Source organism: Oncorhynchus gorbuscha, unplaced genomic scaffold, assembly GCF_021184085.1.
Source record: "Oncorhynchus gorbuscha isolate QuinsamMale2020 ecotype Even-year unplaced genomic scaffold, OgorEven_v1.0 Un_scaffold_390, whole genome shotgun sequence".
NCBI lineage: Eukaryota > Metazoa > Chordata > Actinopteri > Salmoniformes > Salmonidae > Oncorhynchus > Oncorhynchus gorbuscha.
The window spans coordinates 392918-413176 of record NW_025745238.1 but is presented as its reverse complement, the minus strand read 5'-3'; the positions used below and the strand labels follow the sequence as shown (position 1 = coordinate 413176).

The 20259-nt window shown below is 45.8% G+C and overlaps 1 protein-coding gene across 1 annotated transcript in view; it reads right to left on the bottom strand.

Moving 5' to 3' along the window:
• LOC124018097 (homeodomain-interacting protein kinase 3-like) overlaps nt 1-16880 on the bottom strand; it is a 92745-nt gene extending 75865 nt beyond the window's left edge. The window contains 1 exon segment of the mRNA XM_046333367.1: nt 16505-16880. The gene's annotated coding sequence lies outside the window, so the exon portion shown is untranslated.
• Between the last annotated feature and the right edge of the window lie 3379 nt (nt 16881-20259).

Below are 20259 nucleotides of genomic sequence, written 5' to 3'. Positions count from 1 at the left end.
AGATGACTAACTTCTCAAAAAGGTTTGGATGACCTTTCCCTGCCGTTACCATGCATCCCACAGCAGGTCTCTAGGCAACCGATGTGTTCGAAGAGAGTGGTTGAAAGAGAGAGAGAGAGTCTCAGAGAGAAGTAGGGGGGGCAGAGCCCTAGCATCAGGTCTACATGCCAGCCAGCTCCTCTCACATTACACAGCTCAGAGAGGAATGCTCCTCCCTCACACCCCCCTCTCATTTTGAAAGAAAAAAGAAAAACACGAAGCGACGCCATCCCAGGAAATACCATGGAAAATATTTGGAGATTGGATGAGGTCTTCGGGCTTGGGCTAGTGAGGGACTAGGATAATACGTTGATACGTTTTATTCATAATCTGTGGGATTTTTGGGGGGGGGTCTAAAGAGAGGTGGCAGCTGTGGCGGGTGGCAGGGCGCCCTGGCACAGTGACCTTATCAGAATAGCTGTCCGTGTGCCCTGCCTGGAGAGCCCACAACCTACTTCCTTTCATCTGGAGCCCGTCCAGTGACAGTCTCTCTTCCCTGTTGGCTCTTTGACTAGAAATCAACAGTGCATATTCACCTTGACGGATTTAGATGCAGAGCCTGCTCGTCCCAAAGCCCCGTCGCTAGACTGCTAGAGCTTCCAAAAGACAACCCCGTCTCACAAATAACAAGACTGTGGGTGGTGAGTCACTGTCGAGTAGACAGCACCTCTCCAAAATGAGAAGAAAATAATTGTTCCCAAATTACACCTTCCAGATTTAGTGGAAGGAGCTATAATTACAGGTGCCAAATGAGAGAACAAACACCTCGCTCTCAAGACCCCAACTTTTCAACGATAGCAGAAACATGAGGCTCAATAGCCAAGAATCAGAACTAACGTTCCTAGTCTTTGCCTACTCGTCTTCACTCTCATTCTCCGCCATGTTAGGAGATGTGGTCCTCTCTCTGAAGTTCAGTGAGACACACCCTGATGATTCCCTTCATGGGAGTTATTAGGAGGACGGTGGAGAACTACAGTATACAGTCTGCCCGGGTTGTGCTCAGCAGCAGTGCAAAGCAAAAGGGAACTTCAGAAGTGCGCACTATTCAACAGGCTACAATCACGTGCTCGCAGAAAGGGGAGCCTGCCAATTCCTGACTCGCTAGACTGACTAGGCAGGCAACACTGGGTAGCTTCTGGACTGCTTGTCGTTTCAGCTTTTCTGCACACACCTTTTAGGCTTTAGCTTTATTCAGAGGTTGGCCTTGGTAGCAGGCCAATCGGAGAGGGAATTTTCAAAATAAGAGCTTAACAAAATATTGTTAATAATAGTGTGCTGCTATCATCCAGTCACTAATGCAGGGGTGTCAAACTCATTCCACGGAGGGCCTAGTGTTCCTTTTCAATTAAGACCTAGACAGACTAACTAAATAGTGACATTAATCCATCAAAATCAAGTACAAAGGAGGGAAAACTCCAAAATATTAGGCCCACTGTGGAATGAGTTTGACACATGTGCACTAATGTGATGAGGCACAGATTAGGGTAAGGTTGGTCAGAATAAGACCAAGTAACCCTTCTCCATCAACATAGTGTTCAGAACAAGCTCTAACTGGAGTGGTAGGGTGAGAACAGGAAATGGCTTTTGGTCCCGGAGGCCTACAAGTTGAGACTAACCCAGTTCCTAACAGTGGAATCAATGATTACGTAATTAAGTAACTCAAAGGGATGTGTTTAGTTTTGAATGACGGGGTCACATCAGTTGGCACCACAACAAGGCTTTCAGTCAGAGAATTAAGACAGGTCATCAAATAAAAGTAGAGGCAATTCCATTTTGAATAGGCCATTTCAAATCCAATTGAAATATTCCCCGTTTGGCCTTTACATTACGGAAATGTCCCAAAGGAACGCTCCATTAAATTCCTGAATTGAAATTAACTAACATGGAATCCACCCCAACTCTGGTTGTTGCTTGTCATGAATGGCAGAAACCAGCTTGGTCCTAAGAGAATGCCATCGAGCTCTCAGCAGTTGTGCCGTGTCACCACAGAGAACACTCATCATTGTGTGCACCATGTCCTGCTGTTCCTACAGTATGGAAAACAACCAAATCGCCCAGTAATCAGCAACACATCAATACTGGCCGCTCCACTCTCCTAATGTTCTGTATAGCCAGCCGATCACGTTAGACCTCAGCAACTGACACAGTCAAACCCTGATACAGATAAGGTTATCTAAAATGTTAACCAACCTTTACCCCTCCTTCCTCATTCAACTCCAGCCATCGACAAACTACCGGCATACTATACATGATCTCTGCTCTGCCAAGAAGGGAGAGGCTAGTCATAACCTGCAGGGTTTAGGTGACTGCACAGGTCCACTGAGTATTACATAGGCCATCACATCGATCTCAGGCAGGAGAGCGCTAGTTTACAGGAAATGATGCTGCTCTCCTCATTCAGCCCCCCGGGGCAGGAGCAGACAGGTCGGTGGTGCTTTCTGGAAGAAAACGAGAAGATAAAACCTCTCCATTTCTCAAAAGAACATTTGACTCCCTGCGCCCTGTCGCTGACTGTGGCAGACAATTACTGCCGGAATGAAGGACGAAAGAGAAAACAAACAGATGCTAGGAGGAGGGTGAGACTGGACTGCTCTGGAGCCTGAGGGAGTAACTCTGGTGCAAGATGGATAGCGCTCCAGGAAGGGTGGTGTCCAGTTTACTGGCCTGATTAGCAGCCCACACTATGCAAATATTAACCCAGCGGCCATCCCAGTGTCTGTCTGACCAACACCAGTGACTGGGAGAGAAACAGAGGGAGCGAGAGGCCAAATAGCTGTTCTGCTTGAAAAAAAAACACATAACATAGGAAACACGACCGGGCTCCTCAAAACAACTCTCAACCCCTGTGGCAGAACAGTGGATCTGTTGAGATTAAAAGAAAGTAAAGGAATAAAATAAAAAAATATCCCAAAGTTTAATGCCGAACTGTCAATCACTGGGCCTGATATAGACTGATGGTAAAATCCCTCTCAGCTGACAGAGTTGTGTTAAATGATGTCGCCTGCGTCGTCAGTTTAGACCAAGTACTGACCGTTTCACATGAGCAGCAAAGCCTCCAGTCTCCCCGGTCTGAATGAGACCATGTGGTGGAAAAACACAGCAATCCTTGGCTGCACTCTGGCTAACTGCTCCAATCCCCTGGCTTCCGCTTACTCAGACAACAAAGTTTCCAGAATCCTTCTTCAAGAAACCGGCAGACATTTAAAAGAGAAGAAAACATGCGTAAAGTCTGACCACAGGAAATGCAGGGCTGTTTGTCACAAACCACTGTGGAGGGCCCAGCCTCCTCTAGACAATCTGCTCAACGGAAAGCACCACACAGGCTGTGTTGATAACAACGGTAGGTCTGTGAGCCACCGCTCCAGCCCCTATTCTGAGCAGGCAGATAAGGCCTGTCCTATTCCTCCGACTGCTCTACACAATCAGGCCCTATGGTGCCATTTGGTAACAGGGCACCGAGAATCAGGCCTTTGAGACACAATAATGCTATCAAGCAGCGACCATTTTCCCTCTAAATGGGCTTTTTGTGTGAAACATCAAACTGATAAGCTAACGGAGCTATAAGTGGACAGTGTATACTCCCATTCTTAAACACCCTTACCCCCTTTAACAGTGGTGAAGGCTTCTGGGACAAAAGGCGACTGATGACTCGGTTCTGACTTAGAATACGTGGACAACTACACATACCTAGGTGTCTGGTTAGACTGTAAACTCTCCTTCCAGACCAACATCAAACATCTCCAATCGAAAGTTAAATCTAGAATTGGCTTCCTATTTCGCAACAAAGCATCCTTCACTCATGCTGCCAAACATACCCTTGTAAAACTGACCATCCTACCAATCCTCGACTTTGGCGATGTCATTTACAAAATAGCCTCCAATATCCTACTCAACAAATTGGATGCTGTCTATCACAGTGCCATCCGTTTTGTCACCAAAGCCCCATATACTACCCACCATTGCGACCTGTACGCTCTCGTTGGCTGGCCCTCGCTTCATACTCGTTGCCAAACCCATTGGCTCCATGTCATCTATAAGACCCTGCTAGGTAAAGTCCCCCCTTATCTCAGCTCGCTGATCACCATAGCATCACCCACCTGTAGCACGCGCTCCAGCAGGTATCTCTCTCTGGTCACCCCCAAAACCAATTCTTTCTTTGGCCGCCTCTCCTTCCAGTTCTCTGCTGCAAATGACTGGAACGAACTACAAAAATCTCTGAAACTGTCAGAGCAGCTCACAGATTACTGCACCTGTACATAGCCCACCTATAATTTATCCCAAACAACTACCTCTTTCCCCACTGAATTTATTTTATTTATTTATTTATTTTGTTCCATTGCACCTCATTATTTTTATTTCTTCCACTGCAAATCTACCATTCCAGTGTTTTACTTGCTATATTGTATTTACTTTGCCACCATGGCCTTTTTTTTGCCTTTACCTCCCTTATTTCACCTCATTTGCTCACATCGTATATAGACTTGTTTCTACTGTATTATTGACTGTATGTTTGTTTTACTCCATGTGTAACTCTGTGTCGTTGTATGTGTCGAACTGCTTTGCTTTATCTTGGCCAGGTCGCAATTGTAAATGAGAACTTGTTCTCAACTTGCCTACCTGGTTAAATAAAGGTGTTCTCAACTAGCCTACCTGGTTAAATAAAGGTGTTCTCAACTAGCCTACCTGGTTAAATAAAGGTGTTCTCAACTAGCCTACCTGGTTAAATAAAGGTGTTCTCAACTAGCCTACCTGGTTAAATAAAGGTGTTCTCAACTAGCCTACCTGGTTAAATAAAGGTGTTCTCAACTAGCCTACCTGGTTAAATAAAGGTGTTCTCAACTAGCCTACCTGGTTAAATAAAGGTGTTCTCAACTAGCCTACCTGGTTAAATAAAGGTGTTCTCAACTAGCCTACCTGGTTAAATAAAGGTGTTCTCAACTAGCCTACCTGGTTAAATAAAGGTGTTTCAACTAGCCTACCTGGTTAAATAAAGGTGTTCAACTTGCCTACCTGGTTAAATAAAGGTGTTCTCAACTTGCCTACCTGGTTAAATAAAGGTGTTCTCAACTTGCCTACCTGGTTAAATAAAGGTGTTCTCAACTAGCCTACCTGGTTAAATAAAGGTGTTCAACTTGCCTACCTGGTTAAATAAAGGTGTTCAACTTGCCTACCTGGTTAAATAAAGGTGTTCCACTAGCCTACCTGGTTAAATAGGCCTTTACAAAGCACAACTCTCTAGCTTCCCCGCACACCAGTCCCGACTGGTTGGTTGGGGAAGGTGTTCTCAACTAGCCTACCTGGTTAAATAAAGGTGTTCTCAACTTGCCTACCTGGTTAAATAAAGGTGTTCTCAACTTGCCTACCTGGTTAAATAAAGGTGTTCAACTAGCCTACCTGGTTAAATAAAGGTGAAAAGAAATGACGACTGGAGGCTCTTTAATTTAGCAGAGCCTCCAGAGTGTCAGCTGCAGGGCCCAGGATATTATTACCTCCTGAAGCCCAATACGCCCCCGTCGTCATGTTACATCACTCAGAGCTGCTGGGGGTTTTCAGCAGCCTTCAGCTCAAAGTAATTGCACATGGTTGACCTTTGAACCAGGCGGTCATTAAATTGAGGGGTCGAGAAAAAAAAAAAAAAGAACACACCTGTCCTCAGACCAAATAACCCAGTGAGGGGAGAGAAAGAAACTGTTTTGCCCGAGATGTGAAAAGGAGCAGGGCGCGAGAACTATAACAGCCCATACTATTGGAAAAACGATTAAAACTAATTGTGGAAAACACATCGCCATGTAAGTAGGCTTAGTTGGGATTGAGGCAGTAACAGGGTGCAAAGACACCCCGACTTTAAGAAAGCCTACCCTAGGGGATGTTCTCCACATGGGCTTTTTTGAGGTTTGATTCATTTGGGGATCTAGGCCTTTACAAAGCACAACTCTCTAAACTTGTCCCGCACACCAGTTATATTGCAAGCACAACCAAAATGTCAGTGGACCTGGTGGTTGGGGAAGAGAATGTGTAATACACAGTTCTGCCACACAGTAAAACTCAATTTGGTTCTCCAACTCTATAGGTCAAGCGGTGCCAGGCACCCCTGGCCCTAGCCCACCCCTGGCCCACCCCTGGCCCTAGCCCACCCTTGGCCCACCCCTGGCTCTAGCCCAACCCAGGCCCACCCCTGGCTCTAGCCCAACCCAGGCCCACCCCTGGCTCTAGCCCACCCCTGGCCCAACCCTGGCCCTAGCCCAACCCTGGCTCTAGCCCAAGCCCACCCCTGGCCCACCCCTGGCCCACCCCTGGCCCTAGCCCACCCCTGGCCCTAGCCCACCCCTGGCCCACCCCTGCCCTAGCCCAACCCTGGGCCTAGCCCTAGCCCTGGCCCACCCCCCCTAGCCCACCCTGGCCCACCCCCTAGCCCACCCCTGGCCCACCCCTGGCCCTGGCCCACCCCTGGCTCTAGCCCACCCCTGGCTCTAGCCCACCCCTGGCTCTAGCCCACCCCTGGCCCTAGCCCACCCCTGGCCCAACCCTGGCCCTAGCCCAACCCTGGCTCTAGCCCAACCCTGGCCCACCCCTGGCCCAGCCCACCCCTGGCCCTAGCCCACCCCTGGCCCTGGCCCACCCCTAGCACCCCTAGCCCACCCCTGGTCCACCCTGGAAGACCCTGGCCCAGCCCCCCTGGGCCCAGCAGCACCCCTGGCCCACCCCTGCCCTAGCCCACCCCTGGCCCACCCCTGGCTCTATTTGGCCCAACCCTGGCCCAGCCCCCTGGCCCAGGCCCCCTGGCTCTAGCCCAACCCTAGTAAAGCCCACCCCTGGCCTAGCCATCACCCCCTGGGCCCACCCCTGGCCTCACCCCTAGCCCACCCCTGGCCTCTAGCCCACCCTGGCATTTCAGCCCCCTGGCCCTAACCAGCCCATCCCCTGGCCCACCCCCCTGGCCCTAGCCCACCCCTGCCCACCCCTGGCCCTAGCCCCCACCCCTATTTGGCCCACCCCTGACACACCCCTGGCCCTAGCCCAACCCAATTGGCCCACCCCTGGCCCACCCCTGGCCCTAGCCCACCCCTGGCCCTGGCCCACCCCTGGCCCTGGGCCCATCCCTGGCCCACCCCTGGCCCTGGCCCATCCCTGGCCCACCCCTGGCCCACCCCTGCCCAGTTGGGTGTAGCCCCCACTGACCCACCCCTGGCCCTAGCCCACCCCTGGCCCACCCCTGGCCCAGCCCCCCTGGCCCACCCCTGGGTTACCCCTGGCCCATCTGGTCCCTGGCCCCCTGGCCCCCTGGCCCTAGCCCACCCCTGACCCACCCCTGGCCCTAGCCCACCCCTGGCCCACCCCTGGCCCTAGCCCACCCCTAGCCCAACCCAGGCTCCTCAATGTATGTGCCTTGGAAGATACAAAAAAAATGGCCAAAAACTTCAGCAGCAAACAGAAGAGAAAACAGGAACGAGGCTGTAATTTCACTTAGAAAATAAATTAACCCCAAGACCAAACAAATTCCTCTAAAAGTTGGCTACATTTGGATCCATCTTATAAAGTGTTTATTTAGTTGCGTTTTCTATATGTGGTAAGCAATAAAAAACAATATAAAGAGGTGTTTCATTAGTAAAGGCCTTCGGGCTTTAGGCATCATGTCAGGATCAAGGAGATAAGATACTGGGCCTGAAAGCAAAGAAACAGTGCAGGAGTCTCAGAATTCCTCTCATAAAAGACTGGAGGAACATTTCAGCTGAAAATGCTCTCTCAGGGGATAGCCCATCAACAACTGTCCAGCATCTCAACCCTGAGTGACGAGAGAACGACACCCAGATACCTTCCCAGAATATATCCCTGGCCTCCCCATGTAGGTTGAAGGGCAAATGTTATCATGATGTCTATTAGACTTTGGACATTGCTTTTGCTTATGTTCCTATAATCCAATTCAACAATGCAAAAATGAGTTTCTCACCTCAGAACCATGTTTGGCTAGGACTCAAGTTCAGCACATAATCATAAAGGCAAAGCCCTTTGTAAAACCCAGTCAACCCATGGGGGGGGATTTCATTTTGGTGCTCCAATTCTAAAACAGATGAGGTGTAACGTCATCAGCAACACATGCTCAGATAGACTATCCTGCCTGTAGACCATCCATCTGCTGTCCTCCCTGGCAAGACAGCAGAGACTCAGAGGCTGTCCGTCTCACCGCTGACGCAACACCAGATGCTTAGTGGCTGGCTGCCCAACACACGGACACAGGTGCAGTAACCCAACACTACTCAGCATCCTTAGTGTACCCTGAAATTGAGCACCTGGACACCCCAGCAGTGACAACCTCAACTGCAAAACACCTGAAGAACGACTAATAGGTTACGGATTGTTACACAACCACTTGCAGGTTATTTGGGCCCATCGGTCACAGTTGGGTTATTTGGGCCCATCGGTCACAGTTGGGTTATTTGGGCCCATCGGTCACAGTTGGGTTATTTGGGCCCATCGGTCACAGTTGGGTTATTTGGGCCCATCGGTCACAGTTGGGTTATTTGGGCCCATCGGTCACAGTTGGGTTATTTGGGCCCATCAGTCACAGTTGGGTTATTTGGGCCCATCAGTCACAGTTGGGTTATTTGGGCCCATCAGTCACAGTTGGGTTATTTGGGCCCATCAGTCACAGTTGGGTTATTTGGGCCCATCAGTCACAGTTGGGTTATTTGGGCCCATCAGTCACAGTTGGGTTATTTCATCAGTTGGGTTATTTGGGCCCATCGGTCACAGTTGGGTTATTTGGGCCCATCAGTCACAGTTGGGTTATTTGGGCCATCAGTCACAGTTGGGTTATTTGGGTCACAGTTGGGTTATTTGGGCCCATCAGTCACAGTTGGGTTATTTGGGCCCATCGGTCACAGTTGGGTTATTTAGGCCCATCAGTCACAGTTGGGTTATTTAGGCCCATCAGTCACAGTTGGGTTATTTAGGCCCATCAGTCACAGTTGGGTTATTTAGGCCCATCAGTCACAGTTGGGTTATTTAGGCCCATCAGTCACAGTTGGGTTATTTAGGCCCATCAGTCACAGTTGGGTTATTTAGGCCCATCAGTCACAGTTGGGTTATTTAGGCCCATCAGTCACAGTTGGGTTATTTAGGCCCATCAGTCACAGTTGGGTTAGTTTTATTTAGGCCCATCAGTCACAGTTGGGTTATTTAGGCCCATCAGTCACAGTTGGGTTATTTAGGCCCATCAGTCACAGTTGGGTTATTTAGGCCCATCAGTCACAGTTGGGTTATTTAGGCCCATCAGTCACAGTTGGGTTATTTAGGCCCATCAGTCACAGTTGGGTTATTTAGGCCCATCAGTCACAGTTGGGTTATTTAGGCCCATCAGTCACAGTTGGGTTATTTAGGCCCATCAGTCACAGTTGGGTTATTTAGGCCCATCAGTCACAGTTGGGTTATTTAGGCCCATCAGTCACAGTTGGGTTATTTAGGCCCATCAGTCACAGTTGGGTTATTTAGGCCCATCAGTCACAGTTGGGTTATTTAGGCCCATCAGTCACAGTTGGGTTATTTAGGCCCATCAGTCACAGTTGGGTTATTTAGGCCCATCAGTCACAGTTGGGTTATTTAGGCCCATCAGTCACAGTTGGGTTATTTAGGCCCATCAGTCACAGTTGGGTTATTTAGGCCCATCAGTCACAGTTGGGTTATTTAGGCCCATCAGTCACAGTTGGGTTATTTAGGCCCATCAGTCACAGTTGGGTTATTTAGGCCCATCAGTCACAGTTGGGTTATCTATCCTCTTTGAATTTAAATTAGAATTTAAGTGTTGCTTTTGAATTTAAAATAAATGTCTGAGTGGACTACTCGACTTTCAAACTCTGTCTCTCTTCAGTAATTAGGAGTGAACCACTAAGGATCTGGGCAACATGTGCCCTATGCCTCTTCAAAGACGATGGTCATATGGGCTTGTCTTGTGAGCGGAGGACTGCTAAAACAGACAGCCTTAAGGGCACAGATAAAGCGTCATGAGGTCCCGTGCTCCAGAACATAGAGGCCTTTATCCAATAGCATGGACAGTCACATTCAACAGTCACAGCAGAATGACGTGGCGTGTTTTGAGTGGTCACGTGGCACAAACACAGCAGTAAGTCCCTTCCAAAATGTACCACTACTGGCTGATAAACGCTAATGGATAAACAAAAGCTGATGTGCAACAAACTGTGTACAGCGTGACTCACTTAGAGACAAGGGCAGACCAACAAACTGTGCACAGCGTGCCTCACTTAGAGACAAGGGAGACCAACAAACTGTGCACAGCGTGCCTCACTTAGAGACAAGGGCAGACCAACAAACTGTGCACAGCGTGCCTCACTTAGAGACAAGGGAGACCAACAAACTGTGTACAGCGTGCCTCACTTAGAGACAAGGGAGACCAACAAACTGTGTACAGCGTGCCTCACTTAGAGACAAGGGAGACCAACAAACTGTGTACAGCGTGACTCACTTAGAGACAAGGGAGACCAACAAACTGTGTCACAGCGTGCCTCACTTAGAGACAAGGGAGACCAACAAACTGTGCACAGCGTGCCTCACTTAGAGACAAGGGAGACCAACAAACTGTGTACAGCGTGCCTCACTTAGAGACAAGGGAGACCAACAAACTGTGTACAGCGTGCCTCAGAGACAAGGGAGACCAACAAACTGTGTACAGCGTGCCTCACTTAGAGACAAGGGAGACCAACACAACTCACTTAGAGACAAGGAGACCAACAAACTGGGTACAGCAGCCTCACTTAGAGACAAGGGAGACCAACAAACTGTGTACAGCGTGCCTCACTTAGAGACAAGGGAGACCAACAAACTGTGCACAGCGTGCCTCACTTAGAGACAAGGGAGACCAACAAACTGTGCACAGCGTGCCTCACTTAGAGACAAGGGAGACCAACACACTGTGTACAGCGTGCCTCACTTAGAGACAAGGGAGACCAACAAACTGTGCACAGCGTGCCTCACTTAGAGACAAGGGCAGACCAACAAACGGTGTACAGCGTGCCTCACTTAGAGACAAGGGAGATCAACAAACTGTGTACAGCGTGCCTCACTTAGAGACAAGGGAGACCAACAAATTGAGTGCAGGACAGGTCAATACAGGGCGGTGACACACTGGACCAGTAGAAATCTGCCTCAACGGGAGAGAACAGTCAAACACTCAACCTACAGCAGCTTATGTTGACACTGATGGGTGTGGAGCTTCTGTATGCATTAAGGACCATATGACCTCCACCTCACCAGCCACCTTAGACCCATTACAATTCACATATCACCTCCACCTCACCAGCCACCTTAGACCCACTACAATTCACATACCACCTCCACCTCACCAGCCACCTTAGACCCATTACAATTCACATTTTGCCTCAACATATCCATGGACGACACAATCTCTGTTGCACTGCACACTGCCCTATCCCACCTGGACAAGAGGAATACCTTCGTAAGGATTCTGTTCATCGACTACAGCTCAGCCTTCAACACCATAGTACCCTCCAAGCTCATCACTAAGCTCAGAGCCCTGGGTCTGAACCTCTCCGTGTGCAACTGGGTCCTGGACTTCCTGACGGGCCAACTCCAAGTGGTGAAGGTAGGCAACAACACCTCCGCCAGGCTGATCTTCAACGTGCTCAGCCTCCTGCTTTACTCATGACAGCGTGGTCACTCACATCCAACTCAATCATCAAGTTTGCTGACGACACAAAAGTGGTAGACCTGATTGCCAACAATGATGGAGAGCCTACAGGGAGGATGTGAGAACTCTGGCAGAGTGGTGCCAGGAAAATAAACCTCTACCTCAAAAGCTGATCATGAACTACAGGAGACAGTGGTGAGAACACGCCTCCATCCACATCCACGGAGAGGGTCAAAAGTTTAAAATTTCTCTGAGTGCACATCACGGACAACCTGAAATAGTTACTTCACACAGCGCCTCTTCAACTTCAGGAGACTAAAGAAATTAGATTTTGCCCATAAGAGCCTCACGAACTTCCACAGATGAACCATCGAGAACATCTTGTTAGGCTGTACGCATCATTACCAACACATCACTAGGGCCACACGGTCTGCCCTCCAGGACATCTACAGCAATCAGTATCACAGGAAGGCCAAGAAGATCATCAAAGACCTCAGCCACCCGAGCCACGGCCTATTCACCCCGCTACCATATAGAAGCCGTAGACAATACAGGTGCATGAAAGGTCGGGCCGAGAAACAACTTCTAGGTCATTCTCACGAAACTGACATTTGACCCACATTTTCTTTATACAAAATGTCCTCTTTGATCACAGATTAGGATCTGTACTTATCTATTTCATAATTATTGTTTTTGGATCAGATGCATTTTACCACAATTTATACAAAATTATCTTAACGCAAGAGTCCAAAAAAGTATAAACAAATCCATTTCTAATATGTTTTAACATTGGTCCCTTAAAGGCCTGAGTTAAAATAACACTGAAAATACAAATATTTAATTCATAATTTTTTTAATTTGACCTCACCAAATTGAGCTTTTTAGCCATTTCGGTAATGAGAAAGCCAAGTAGGGTAAAGGGGGTGTTTGAGAATAAAAACATCATTCTGGAGGAATATAAGCAAATTAATTAACTTCACTTCTAATACTCCTCTAGATGATGCATCATGGGTGAAGAAACATTTATTTAAAAACTGATTGGAATTTTTACAGGAACATCAAAAAGTGTTTCGTAATGAGACATGTCCACTGTGTTTGTACGTAATAATTATTATAGTTTAATGCCAACTTTAATTAGTATACCATTTTTATGATTTACAGCAAAACATTGTTTATTTACATAAGTTGGAATTTTCTAAAATAAAATTGTAAAAAATTGACCAAAAATGTTATCCGTACGCACTTCAGTAATGATAATTTGGCGTGAAAATGTACAAAATTCATGTGAAAATGTAAAAATGTATTTAAAAGACATTGTTAAAAACTAGGCCTCTTAATCCTGAGAATGATAGTTCATTTTTGCAGATGCATCATGGTTTTGTAACTCAATTGCCTACAGACATGTTTAAAACCGGTTTCATGAGAATCCCCATTCTATCTCCAGGCCATTAGACTGTTAAACAGTCACCACGAGCCAGCCTCCGCCCAGTACTCAATCCTAAACCTTAGCTGGCTAAAACAGTGACGACCACCTGTTACTCTAGCTTGCTGCCCTATGTACATACTCATTGAAAACTGGTCATTTTAATAAATGTTTACTTACTTTATATGTATATACTCTATTATAGTAATGGATCATCCTATATAACTACTACTATACACACACCTTTTATTCATATACTGTCCACACACACACACTCTTCAGAAAGTATTCAGACCCCTTCCCTTTTCCCACATTGTTACGTTACAGCCTTATTCTAAAATGGATTACATTTCATTTTCCCCCTCAATCTACACACAACACTCCATAATGACAAAGCGAAAAAATAAATGTGCTAATTTACTAAAAATAAAAACAAATACCTTATTTACATAAGTATTCAGACCCTTTGCTATGAGACTTGAAATTGAGCTCAGGTGCATCCTGTTTCCATTGATCATCCTTGAGATGTTTCTACAACTTGGAGTCCATCTGTGGTCAATTTAATTGATTGGACATGATTTGGGAAGGCAAACACCTGTCTATATACGGACCCAGAGATGACAGTGCATGTCAAAGCAAAATCCAAACCATGAGGTTGAAGGAATTATCCGTAGACCTCAGAGACAGTCGCAATCCTGTCTCGGAGATCTGGGGAAGGGTAACAAAACAAATGGGTACCTTCAATGCTGCATACAACAACAGTGGCCTCCATCATTCTTAAATGGAAGAAGTTTGGAACCACCAAGACTCTTCTTAGAGCTGGCAACCCGGGGAGAATGGCTTTGGTCAGGGAGGTCACAAGAACCCGATGGTCACTCTGACCAAGCTTGTAGCGTCATACCCAACGAGACTTGAGGCTGTAATCGCTGCCAAAGGCGCTTCAACGAAGTACTGATTAAAGGGTCTGAATACTTAAGTAAATGTGATATTTCAGTCATTTATTTATTGCAAAAAAATCTTTAAAAACTGTTATTGCCTTGTCATTATGAAGCATTGTGTGTAGATCTGAAGGGGAAAAAATCAATTTAATCAATTTTAGAATAAGGCTGAAACATAAGAAAATGTGGAAAAAGTCAAGGGGTCCGAATACACTATAACTATCTATCCATCCATAATATGTATAGGCCTATATATTATATTCCGGGCTCTGACATTTCTCATTCTGATATTTCTTAATTTTTCTGGATTATGTGTGTATGGTTTCTTTTTATTGCTAGGTATTAATGCACTGTTGGAGCTAGAAACAAGCATTGGACTGCGATAACATCTGCAAATCTGCGTACGCGACCAATAAACGTTGATTTGAAGACACAGGCTGCCCTGTGTCCACACCATGTGTCTACTTCCTTAAGCCACTGTTTGACTTCATACCAGAATGAGCTCAGGGTAAAAAAACAACAGCCTTCATGCATTAATGCCCAAGGGGGGATAGAGGGGCGGGGTTGAACAAGCACACTCAACGCAAGATCACGAGTACCACAACTTAATCAAGTATGCTGCTTCAAATCAGGAGACCACGAGATGGTGAGCAAGGCATCATCCCCTTCTCACTCTCCCGATAGTTGTGCATCCACTCCTGCACTGCTTTCAAATTAATAAAATGAAGAAACAATCTGATTTTGACTTATTGGGGGGCACGCAGTAGGTGGTAGAGTAAGTATGTGTCAGCAGGGCTTATAGCAACGGCTAATGTTGCCAAACACGCTAATCACCTTAAATGATTCATCTGGGTATTCATTAGCTCTTGTTGTTGCATGAAATAGCACATTGTGAGAACACTTCACTCAGAGACAAGAAGACTGTTCGGGCACCCTGTCCAAACTCTCAAGCTATCACTCTCCCCAGAAAAGGTTGGCTGGCTCAAACCATGCCAAGAGCATTCAGCCTCCACCCAATGCCTCTTACACTACAAACAGGCCTGGGTTTAGTGCCTTCATTAGTTTCTCTCTTAGCACAAATAAAGTGCTGGCCAGGAAGTCACAGAGCAGAGCCCCTTCAACCGAGATGTTTGTGTTTTTACAAGGGGAGTGGTGGTGAGTTTAAACGTCAGACTGAGACAAGAACAGATAAAGATGTCAGACTGGCAGGATCAATGTAAAGTAGGCAGAAGAATGCTAGGCTATGAAACAAGAATGGTCATTGAAGTGGTCATTTTTCAGAATGTGTGTCACAGGATCAAGAAACGTCTATCAGGATGTTTTTGGGGGAAGAGGGTTGGTTGTTTTGAAGGTGGCATAGAGCCGGGTACAGGAGTGGGTTGGTTGTTTTGAAGGTGGCATAGAGCCGGGTACAGGAGTGGGTTGGTTGTTTTGAAGGTGGCATAGAGCCGGGTACAGGAGAGGGTTGGTTGTTTTGAAGGTGGCATAGGGTACAGGAGAGGGTTGGTTGTTTTGAAGGTGGCATAGAGCCGGGTACAGGAGAGGGTTGGTTGTTTTGAAGGTGGCATAGAGCCGGGTACAGGAGTGGGTTGGTTGTTTTGAAGGTGGCATAGAGCCGGGTACAGGAGAGGGTTGGTTGTTTTGAAGGTGGCATAGAGCCGGGTACAGAAGGGGGAACAAACTGAGTGAGGAAACAACTGCAATTTACCATGTATGCTAATCCCACACACATCTAGTTCAACCTCGGATTTTCCCAGTGACAGTGAATATAAATTGGTCCCTGATCTGCTCTGTTCTTAAATGGCAGACGTGACGATACCCTGTTGACTACTTCTGCATGAGATAATTCCGTGCTTGGAAACAGCAAAAGGCTGGTGACGTTAATGAGGGGGTTGCTGTGGGTGAAACTAGATAGCTGACTGTCTGAAACCAACTGGCTGTATTAGAAAAACACCTTGAAGATGCATTGTTAGCCTAATCTCACACAGAGAGACAGCCCTGTTTAAATAACACCTGATGTGATTTAACTAGCTAGCTACTACGGTATTCAAATGACATGTAAACGTTACAGGTATTACCAAATGGTGAACTTGTCAATATTCTGACAAGTATTGGAGCTATCGGCTATTATTACATTGATGAACATGTCAACACTTACTTGCTAGCCAACAGTTAACTAGTACCGTTGGATCGGCTTCCTGTCGACAAACTTCTAAATAGCTTCCGTAGCTAACAAAAAAAAGCACTAACTATAACAGAAAAATCAAATTCACAGCGTACACCAGAAATACAACCTACTATAGCTTCCTAGCTGGCTTGCCTTCATGTTTTTATATCGCTAACGGTAGATAGGACTAATAATTGTAATGATAAAAATGTGCCAAATCTTTTTCTACATGTTTATCCTTCCTAATAACATCAAAGACAATAGAACTGACTGCTTACCTTCTTATAGAGTACCAATACGTAGAATCCAGGGCTTCTCTGAACATGTTGTGGACTTAGCTATATACCCATACCATGCAGAGTTTGCCTGCACTGCTGCCATCTTGTCCTGGACAACAGGAGGGGAGACCTCGCTCTCGACAACACCCCCATCTCCCACATTTTAAACTTCAAATAACTTGAGCATATAAAGGTTCAACGACACCAATTTAGCCCAGGATGTAAATATGCAGTTCAAGTTATTATCTTGCCTCTTTGGGCGAGAAAGCCCATCTCTGAAAGGGCGTACGTTAGCCCTATTTCCCGAAAGGTCTTCCCGTTCTGTCTGTCTCCAACACGTCCCTCTGCTCTGTCTAGCCCAGGCTGTGTGAAAATGTTTCTGAGTTGATGGCATTGGGCAAGACGAGACGAATCGATAGTCGAGCTGCGCGCGCCCAATGAAAAGCGCGTTCACAATGTGGCAGCTGTCAACATGTATATAATGGGCAACAGGTCCACTCATGCGTAGGATTTAGAGATGCAGTGGTCAAGACAAAAATATTCTCTTCCCAAAATAACATTAGATTATTATTCTCATAAACTGTTTTATCATTCAAATGAATGGCAGACGAAATTGCAATGTAGGTGCCTGTTTAAAGTAATATGCTTCAAGACAAGTAATACAGAAACGTCATTAAATTCAAAATTGTCCATACTGATATGCGTTCAAAGATTATACATACAGAAGAAAAATATTTCCGAAGTTTGTCTAAAGGTGTTTCATTATATTTATAATCTATTTCTATTCCAATGGGACTATTCATCACTTGTTCTCCAAATCCATTCTCATGTTTGTTCAGTACAGTTGTGAATGTTTGTCTGATTTCTTTCTAGGTTTACAACTGTGACATGTTATAGAGATGTTCATACTTTTTTCTATTTCTAAATTCCAGCAAAATGTTGACACTTATTTTTTAAAATAAAACTTCACCAGTAAAGCAATAACTCAAGAGGAAATTGTAGTGTAAAATAATGTGTGTTGTCTTCTTCGGGTCATTCTGTACAATAATCCACAAATCTATTGATGGTCACCAACTGTGTCTTCCTCTAAGCTATTCAACAGGAGGAGGGATCATTGATGTGCAAGTTACCAAGGAAACTGCCTTCTTTCTCAAAAGGTCCTTCTATAGAACATGTTGTGGATGGTTCCTGATTTGGAATTCAGTGTATATAATGGAAACTGCTAAAATGAGTTACATTGACAACTATCAATGGCTGCCATTACCACAGTGATCAACTTCGCAGCACGTGAGGCACTGCAGGGAAAGAACGGTTTCAGGGGTTGGAAATACTCTGAAATGGTATTCTCTCCTAAAGAAACACATGGGCTTGCAATTGGGCTTGTTTTGGACATGGTCGCAGGGAACAAAACAAAATAAAGCTTGAAGCCCAGTCTTTCTGCATGATGTCATTGATATCAACTCAACGTATCTCCTCATACACCACTGCAGATACACCAATGAAAGGCAAAGACATAAATGTACAAACATCTGACATGCTGCCTTCCAATAACACAACAGTATAGGAACATGGACAATATGATTGCCATAGCAACTGTTCATGTTTGTCTCAGACATCTTGCTCTGTCCAGCTGTCAGGAACTGCATGAAGCATAACAAGCCATTCACAAATGAACTGTGGAAGATTGTGCAGATTCCCTACACCACCAAACTAAAGTGAGACAACATGAAGTAACAATTCCCTTTAACCAATGTCTATTTTCATCATGCATTCAGCTGACATAACAGTTGCACTGATTGATATTGGACAAAGGAAGTGTTTTATGGACTTAGTGTTGAATGGGTTAACAGACTTTAAAAAGTTTGCCTTCTCCTGGTGGCAAAGATTAGTCTCCTGTCAGCTGGTCAAATGGCTTCATAGTTGTCCAGCCTGTTTTCACATATATTTGGAAAATGACAGAACCATCTGCTTGCCTCATCTGGTCTGGCACCTTGAAATAACATCTCAGAGTATAGCCTGGCTAAGTCTGATTTGGTTGAGTTTTGACCGATCATCCATGTGCTGGGCACTGCCAGCTAAAGGGGGTTGTCCTGTAGGGGAAATGTATCATCAACAACACCTAGTCTCATTCATTTCTAAACAGCAATGACCAGGCTATAGGGGGCCTTCAAGTCTTGTCCTCACTCAAAGGACACAATGTATGCTGGTTAACTCTACTAAACACTTTATAGGCCTAGATCAACATAACTAACTAATTCATGATGTGCAAGATTACCATGTCACCTGGCACTTCATCCCATATCAAATGACGATAGGAGAACAGTAGGATCCAGCATTGTGTCCCTCTTGGATTGGAGCTGAAAGCCCCTGAATCATAGTGTGGCGATCCACTGTCTTGAGGTAAGGAGATTGAACTTAATACGACTGAATATACAACCCATCTGTCTAATTAGACTTACAGCTCATCCTTAATAACTGTGTCTCTGCTGTTTGCGTTAATGATTAGCATGTCATAGACAAGAAGAGATCTATAAAAATAGAAGATTCAGTGGTGTACCCAAGACTAAGTAAATACATTCACCACGGAGCCTAAACTTAGACAAAGCACAGTCCTAGTGTAACGGATGTGAAACGCTCGTTTAGTTTGCGGTGGTGCGCACTAAATAGTGTTTCATTCGGTGACGTCACTTGCTCTGAGACCTTGAAGTAGTAGTTCCCCTTGCTCTGCAAGAGCCGTGGCTTTTGTGGAGCGATGAGTAACGATGCTTTGTGGGTGACTGTTGTTGATGTGTGCAGAGGGTCCCTGGTTTGCGCCCGGGTATGGGCGAGGGGACGGTCTAAAGTTATACTGTTACACTAGCCCTAAAAGTGTATTCTACAGTTTCTTCAGAACATTCATGTCAACCATGCAGTCATAATGCAGAGTTCCACAAAGACCACCCAAAGCAGTTATTAGAAATGTTCTGAAGACAAAGTGAAATCTTGCAGATATTTTTTTCTTCTTCCTGAGAGCGACAAGCAAATACACAGCAAATCCACAAACAGCCTGGAGGCACCAGCCTGACAAAGAGAGTCCTCACTGTCTGAGGTGGCCAACTGGGGTTCAACTGCGACCTAATCCAACAAGAGGCAACTGTCAATCCCAGCCCCCATCTCTGGCAGTGACAGCTCCTGTCCCTGCCTCCAGCCCCACCGTTGGGGACAAACCAAACTCTAGGCATGGCTTGGCTCAGCCAGTGGCCTCAGCTGGTAAAGGCAACAGGTGTGAGGAGGGTTGTAGGGTTCCCCTCTCACTGCCCTGTATAAGCCCTTGCATCCAGCTGTTCAGCGGCTTTAGCTCCCCAGTCTTTGCAGAGCATTTGGACATGTCTTTTCACTGTAGCACCACACTAACAAACCTAGGGCCCGAAAAATAGCACCCAATTTAATTCCTTATATAGCCTACATAAATGTATTATATAGCCTACATTCCTTTCTGAATTTGAAATTAATTCAATAAGTAATCATCTAGTTTTTCAAAGGTATCTGTAATCTGAATACAATATGTTTGCTGGTAACAAAACTGATTAGTTACAGTTTTCTGTAATAGGTTTAAATGTAACTGATTATGTAAACAGTCACTCCCCAACCTTGCCAAGATAAAATATCAAAGGCAAATAAATGAGTGGAAGTCTGTACCATAATGGCCTGACCAGCTGTTTGGTGTAGGTCTATGTTGTGTATAGGCCTAAAAAAAAGGATCTCCTTCACATATA